Here is a 7,322-nt window from a genome sequence, read left to right as displayed (position 1 = left end):
TGTGTCAAACACTTGAAATGTTCATGGAAAATTAAATTCTCCATAAATGATAATTGCTATTATAGCTGATATTTTCAGCTGCTGAATAGAAAAGGAAAAGCATACATTTGGTTAGGAAGTGTTTAAAGGTAGCTCTCATCTACCTCCCACATCTAACTTATTTTTATTCAACTATTTTTGCTAGTCTCTGCTCCCAGGCCTTTATGATCTCACACATTCATTAAAAAAAAAAGAGGATGTGGATGGAAATGGCTTGACCTGTGGTAGTTCATGTCAGTGATTCATATAAAATACTATTTCATCAAAAATCATCTCATGGTGGGAGCTTCCTCTCCCCTCTGTGTCCATACTTCCAGAAAGGGCTATGTGGCCACTGAGGGAGAAGAGTTTTAATAAAAGATCTCACCCAGTTTTCAACCCTGCCTGTTACAGTACCATCCTGCCAGGCAAGAGGTTTTCCTGTCAGATGACTTTGGGCTGTGTCATTAACAAATAAAACTAACTAGGTTGTTGCGGGGTATTTGATTACACTGATAAAATCAACCTTGAATCAGAGGGCGGAGCCAGCGACTAGTTGACAGGGACTAGCCATAGAGAGTACAGAAGAGCCAGGAAGATGGATAGAGAGACACATGGGAAAAAACAGGGAGGGATTTGAAGTTTCCTGGTTTTTTTTTTTTTTTAATTTGGGACAACTAGAGAGATACTCTCTTCCTGGGTCTCTGGCCAAAAAGGAAGGTCAGCTGGTTGCCTTGGCTTCTCTGATCTAGGTTTTCACCTCAACATCTGACTCCCGAGTCTTTAGTGGTAAATGATGGAGACTTAATTAAAAACTAGATTCAGAGGCCAAGCCAGTGCCAGCAGGACCAGAAATCCCACCAAGCTTCAACCTGAGCCGAGGGGCCAGAGGCTGCAGACAGCAGTTAAATTATCAGTAGATTCAAGTGCAGCCGCTAATCAGGCAGAAAAACAGCACTAGGTTATCATATACGGATGAGGGTTTTGTAGATGTGATTAGGGATTATCTTAGTCAGTTTGGGCTATTGTTACAAAACACCTTAGACTGGACAGATAATACAACAGTATTTATTTCTCACAGTTTGGAAAGTCAGGGGGTTCAAGACATTGCCACTAGAAAACATGGTGCCTGGTGAGACCCTTTTTTCTGGTTTGCAGATGGTGCCTTCTTGGTGTATCTTCAAACAGTGGAAAGAAATCTTCTGTTCTTTGTCTTTATACAAGGACACCATTCCTCGAGAAGGGCCACTCTTGTGGCCTTACGTAATCCTAATTATTTCTCAGATTCCTCACCTCCACATACCATCACAGGGGTGAGTAGAGCTTCAACCCATGAAATTGAGGTGACATACACATGCAGAGCGTAACCGGGGTCCTGACATGCAGGATGCCTTGGATTATCCAACTGGCCTTCAATTTCGTCACACATCTCTAATGAGCGAGGCAGGGGAACTTCTTCAGATGGACACAGAAGATGGAATGTGACCATGGAGACTGGCATGAAGCGACCAGAGATCAAGTGGTGCAACCATGAGAACCTGGAAAAGACAGGGAGTGGACTCTACCCTGTGTCACTGAAGGAGAATGGCCACCTCCACCCTAGGCTCAAATATTTGCATAGTCCCCAGTTAGTGAACTGTTTGGGGAGGATTAGGAGGTGTGGCCTTGTGGGAGGTGGTATGTGTCTGGGGGTGGGTGGGCTTTGATTCAAAAGCCCAGATGGTCTCTCTCTCTCTCTCTCTCTCTCTCTCTCTCCTCTCTCTCTCTCTCTCTCTCTCTCTCTCTCCTGCCTGTGAGTCAGGATGTAAAGTTCTCAGCTACTGCTCCAGCACCATGCCTGTCTGCTTCCTGCCGTGATGATAACACTCACCCTCTGAGACTGAAAGCAAGCCTCCAGTTAGGTGCTTTCTTTTATGAGCTGCCTTGGTCATGGTGTCTCTTTATCACACTAGAACAGTAACTAAGTCTTAGTTAGTCTTAGTGCTAGTTAGATGTCTTGGATACTAAGATATCCCCTAAGCCTCCAGAAATAGGACACATTGATTCAACCGGCCAGGCTAGAGAATTACAACCTAACTTTTTCGTTGATTTAAACCGCCCAGGTTATGGTAAGCTATCAAGGCAGCCACAAGAGACAAATACAAACAGGACTGGATGAGGTGTCCTGAACTAAGAAACCAATTGGCAATTTCTGTTCTCAGGAAACACAGAACAGACAGGTTCACAGCTGAACATGGTGTTCAGGGGGCATAGGGGGGCTCCACTCTTCCTAAATACTCTCAGGGTTTATAGAAGTTAACAGGGTCAAGGTCTTTAACTCAAAATTATCAGAAAACGTGACACAACATGCTGGTTTCTACTGCTTTTTCATATTTACTTTCTATGAAATATAAACAAAATATATAAACTAAAACATGTTAAAAAATAGCAAGTTTAAATTTCATGTATACATTTTTTCTCCACTAAAAGGCAATTTACATAAAGCACAAACATAAACAACATCTGTGTGTATCTCCAGTAATATATTAAGTGATGGTGATGTTCTATTTAACCAAAAATGTACTTATGCATTCAAAATTATCATTTACATGGTTTTGGGGAAAAACCACATTTTTCCCAGTGGAAATTACCCTAATGTGTTTTAAAATATGTAAACATGCCCTAAATATATCAGAGTGGTATTTGTGAAATATCACACATGTTCATAGTTTACCCTCATGATTATGCTGTATAGCTTTAAAAATTATGTGACTCTCTAAACACGCACACACACACACACACACACACACACACACACACACACACACTACAGAAAATCAGAGTTCAGATTTGAATCTGGTGTTTGAATGATTCCTTGTTTGGACAATTAAGACACTGAGGATTTTAATGAAATTTCCAGAAATGAAAACATGCATCTTTTGGTGCTGGCCAGGTTGGTACCTTTTTTTATTTCACATCGTCTGAACTTCAGGGACAGAGGGCCTGGGCTTGGAAACCATTCCCGTGATTCACAGTGTTGGCTTCATGGAATGCACACCCTCAGTTGGAGATGGCATCTAAGATCAAGGCAGAGAGTCCTCCTGACCTGAGGTACCCCTCTTGCTTAAAATCAGTGTTCTCCATTCTCTCCCATCTCCTCTCTTCCTGCTCTGAGTGAACCACCAATATCCTTTCTTCTCCAAAGACTGTCCTCTTGGAAGAGGCAACACGGCAGCATGATGCAAGCACAGCCGTGAAGTGCATGGACTCTGAAGCCACGTAGACTGCCTGCAAGTCTTGCCGCCCTTACTAGCGTTGTGAAGTTTGGCAGGTTACTCACTCTGCTAGAACCTCAACACTTTTAAAGTTTGATTTTTTTTTTATATTGTGTCTACACATGGTGGGGGTGTGGACATCACGGTGGGTGCGCGGAGGTCAGAAAGGGACTTTGTGAGGTTGGCTCTCTCCTTCCACGTTTATGTGAGTTCTGTGGGTCAAAGCCAGCACGCCAAGCTTACCAGGCAAGCCCCTTCACCCTCTGGCCCTTTCACTAACCCAAGCTCCAACACTGGTCTGGGACGTCTGAAATATGGAGGACCTTTACTCTATGTTGCTATAATGCTTAACAAGTCACAAGCACTAATTATGTGAGGGAAAGGAGCCAAGCGCAACTGGACACCTTCTCTTGGTTCCTCTAAAGCAGCTCGCTTCATGCTTGATGTGTTGACAGACTCACAAATCCCATAATATGCAGAGCTCAGAGCACTGCTGGTCCCGTCTGTTTCTTCCGTCTGGACACATGCTAACCTTTGTTGGAGCTGTTTAGCTATATATGTCTCAGTAGCCCTCCAGCTTACCCTCAGCTTTCTGCACTTCAGACTCCATGAGATAAAGGTCGACATCCTTCACAGCTTGAAGTCTGCTGTGGAACAGATCTGCTAGCCATGAGGGACCAGAGCCCTTGCAAGAGGCTGGGTTTTCTGCTCAGTCTCTCTTCTTGCTATAAGAAAACACTGTTCCAACTGAGGTTGACATCTGCATTCTTTATTCTCAGCTACCTAAATCATTGGCCAGTCTCTTCCCTGCATAGTGCTAACTTGCCTTTTGACCTTGGCTGCACTAAGCTATGATCTATGCTACAACATGGCGTGACCTCCTAGTATAACATAAAATAACTAGCAAATATGTGAGCACAGTCTGTGAGATGCCATTACTCCAGGTAGCAAGGATGCAAATACTTCCTCAAGGTGCAGTGGTGCACTCCGGTACTTTCAGATGCTTGGGAGGCTGAGGCAGGGGGATCACTCGAACCAGAAGTTTGAGGTCAGCTTTGGCAGCATACCAAGACTTTGTTCTCAAAAGGGGAAGGGAGGATAGGGAAAGGAATGGAGGGAAAAAAATCTGCCTCTGATTATACCATGATATATTCAGACTTCAGAAATATTAAAATGTGAAAATAGTATACAGTCTAGAATTCATGAAATATGGCATTGTTATAAGGAAAATGGATGTGTGCATAAAATGTCATTTAGTGCCTTCTCTGATTAGATTGGGAAAATGTTTTCTTACAGATGCAGAAATGAATTTGAATATCAGTATGCATGAGCTTATAAATGCCATCCAGTTCTTGAATTCTCTAAATGACCCATATGTAGTTACTTCCCACAGCCGCTCACCGTCACTTTTCATATCCCACCTGATGAATGACTTCGGAGGCGGTCCGAATCTCATTCCCCTCTGGGCACATTTTTATTTAAATGATCTACATTACTGTTCCCTTACTCTCTCTCTCTGCCCATTCCTTCTGTTCAAATGCTATTCAACGACCGTATTCTCATTAAAAAACAAATCCCTCGCATTTGACTCAAGACACTCGATGCTCAGCCTGCCTTCTAATTTCAGAACTTGTATGTGATTAATTCCAGGGACTTCATCCATAGATTTGGACATCTAAACAAAACTGAAATACCCCCCCCATCTCTATCCACTGTGCCCAGAAGTGTCCCTCCAGCTGTTCCAGGGGCTGCTTCATCTCAAAGGCGCCCCTTCACTAGCAGGGGATTTTCTGGGCAGTGGCTTTGCTTATGATTAATTATCATGAACCCAACGTGGACCTTTGGCTTTCTGGCTCTTAGCTGAGTAGCCAAGATATTTCTCTAGACTGAGATAGCTGGCTTCAGTTCTAATTAATGATCAGTCGTTATCAGCTTAGTTTAGACTTTTTGCTCTCTGACTTTTTGGCTGGGTAGCCTAAACACTTCCCAGATCCAAAGGGCTGGCTGAAATTTATGTCCCTCTTTCTGGCACTGTCCTGATAATTCTGATGCTTTTCCCGGATCTGCAAAAAAGATTTTAATTGTTTACAGTCTTGATTAATGGGCTTGCTGTTGCTTTGATAGTCCATCATTTATAATGATAAGAAGCCAAAAAACAAATGGCGCTTTCTATTACTCTCTGGGGCCCTTTGGTCCATCCTTTCTAAAGAGCGACTGTTCTGTTTCCTTCCCGATTTCTATGAAGTTACTAATAATTGCATTATAATTGAACTTTAAACTATCACTTTTTCTAACTCCCGGCAGTATTTATTACCCTGCAGATTTTCTTACTGTTGTTTCAACAGTCTTTCCCAGAGTCTCCTGGTTGTATATTTCCGGTCAGCAGCTCACCAAGACAGTTCGTATCAGTTCCTCGAAAACGTTTCTCTAGCGTCTATCCCAAAACCTAGTGAGCCTTGTCTCCTTGGGTGCTAGCAAAGAATGAATCCCCTTGACTCTGTAATCGCTCTCTGGTTAATTACTTCGTTTGGCCAAGTAAACTGTCCTTATCCAAAACAGAGCCCAAAGTTCTTTTCTACCAACAACTCTTACCTTTGCTTATCAACTCATTATCTAAGTTCTAGTTTGTGTTGGGGGTTCTGGGCACCCCGCTAGCATTTGTAAAGACTGTCGGTGGTGTGAATTGATGCCATATTTAAGCGAGTCTAAGTGACCTTCTCTCTCAAAATACTTGGCTTAGAAGGAAATACATCTTTTCCACGTCTAGGATGCCCTGTATCTGCTTTCTTTGTCTCCAAAGGAAAAATGGGGGGGGGGGGGAGTATTTTAGCGAGGTGACACTGTCAAGTTATTTTTTTCTATTTTTGAAATGATTTTTTTTGCCCACTCTAGTTTCATACATTTTCTTGACAGTGACGCGGCAAGCTAGTTTGCCCTCGGTTATATTTGTGTCTTGAATCAACAGAGACCTGTGCCTACAGATCATTAATTTCTGTATTCCATTTCAAATAGCTCTCTGCGTTTTCCGTTTGACGGTAATAGAAATTTCACACGTGGTAGACGGCATCTCTGGCCACGCTCCCCATCAACTTCCCTTCAGAGGGAGGCGTGGGCTTGGTTCCTCCAACATTATACTCTTTGACCGCTCTCTGGAACTCCTCTCCTCCCTTGCTTTTGTTTTTCCATCGCTTCTCTCCTCCTCTTTGTCTGTCTTTGGCCTTCAAGCTCTCTCTTAATGGCTCCACCCTCCGATCCGATGCCACACCCGGGCCTGTTACAGCCTTCGGGCGCTCCGCTCCTACATTCCTCCCTACAAAATTCACAGCCCCCCATCTTTGAACCGTCACCACGTACTGATTGGTTGCTCCGTGTCTCTAATTATATTTTTCCCACCTGGGCTGGGATTAACGTGTGTGCTTTTGACAACGTCCTCCTACCATAGCCCAGCTAGCACCTCCCATGCCCCTGTTTATTCCACACTCACTGCACGTCTACCGTGTGTCAAGTACTCAAGGCCAGGCCTTGAAGATGCAGCGATGACCAGTGTACACAGACCATTTCAATTCCCAAAGATCGGCCAGCTCAGCAGAACTTGAAAGGAAAGGCTTGTTGCTTATCCTACAAGTCAAAACAAAAGACACACTCTTCTTCTTGCCTTGTGAATTTGCTCCATGCTTCTCCTTCCTGGCTCCTTGCTAATCACCTCATTCTCTTTTGGAATTATCCTTCTTATGTAATAACCTACGGAACCAACACCCCAAGGTTTCAGCAGTTTAGAACACCTAGTTCACAATTCTAGGTCACCCACGGAGTTCCAGCTCAGCAGGTCTTTTCTGGGAAGCACTGAGCCAGGCTGGCCTTCAAGGTCAGCTCTATGAATCTCAGTTCTGGGACCCACCACAGAGGAACGGAAAGCACTGGGAGCATGCTCTTTTCACAGCAGAGGACGGAAGTTCCAGCAATGTGCAGCCCCCAACTGCCTCCGTTTGGAGCCACCCACACATGACCAAGCCTGACCAAGAAAGTCTGATTTCCTTCCACCACACAATG

The 7,322-nt window shown here is 43.8% G+C and overlaps 1 long non-coding RNA gene across 1 annotated transcript; it reads right to left on the bottom strand.

The window, feature by feature from the left end:
- Nucleotides 1-1,070: 1,070 nt before the first annotated feature.
- On the bottom strand, nt 1,071-6,972 carry LOC121820901 (uncharacterized). The gene is made up of 2 exons (XR_006061518.2): nt 6,757-6,972; nt 1,071-1,556 (listed from the first exon to the last, which is right to left on the bottom strand). It is a non-coding gene; the product is annotated as an uncharacterized LOC121820901 (long non-coding RNA).
- Nucleotides 6,973-7,322: the final 350 nt, after the last annotated feature.

The sequence above is a fragment of the Peromyscus maniculatus genome, chromosome 10 (assembly GCF_049852395.1).
Source record: "Peromyscus maniculatus bairdii isolate BWxNUB_F1_BW_parent chromosome 10, HU_Pman_BW_mat_3.1, whole genome shotgun sequence".
In the NCBI taxonomy this organism is placed as follows: Eukaryota; Metazoa; Chordata; class Mammalia; order Rodentia; family Cricetidae; genus Peromyscus; species Peromyscus maniculatus.
This window is presented reverse-complemented; position numbering and strand designations above follow the sequence as displayed.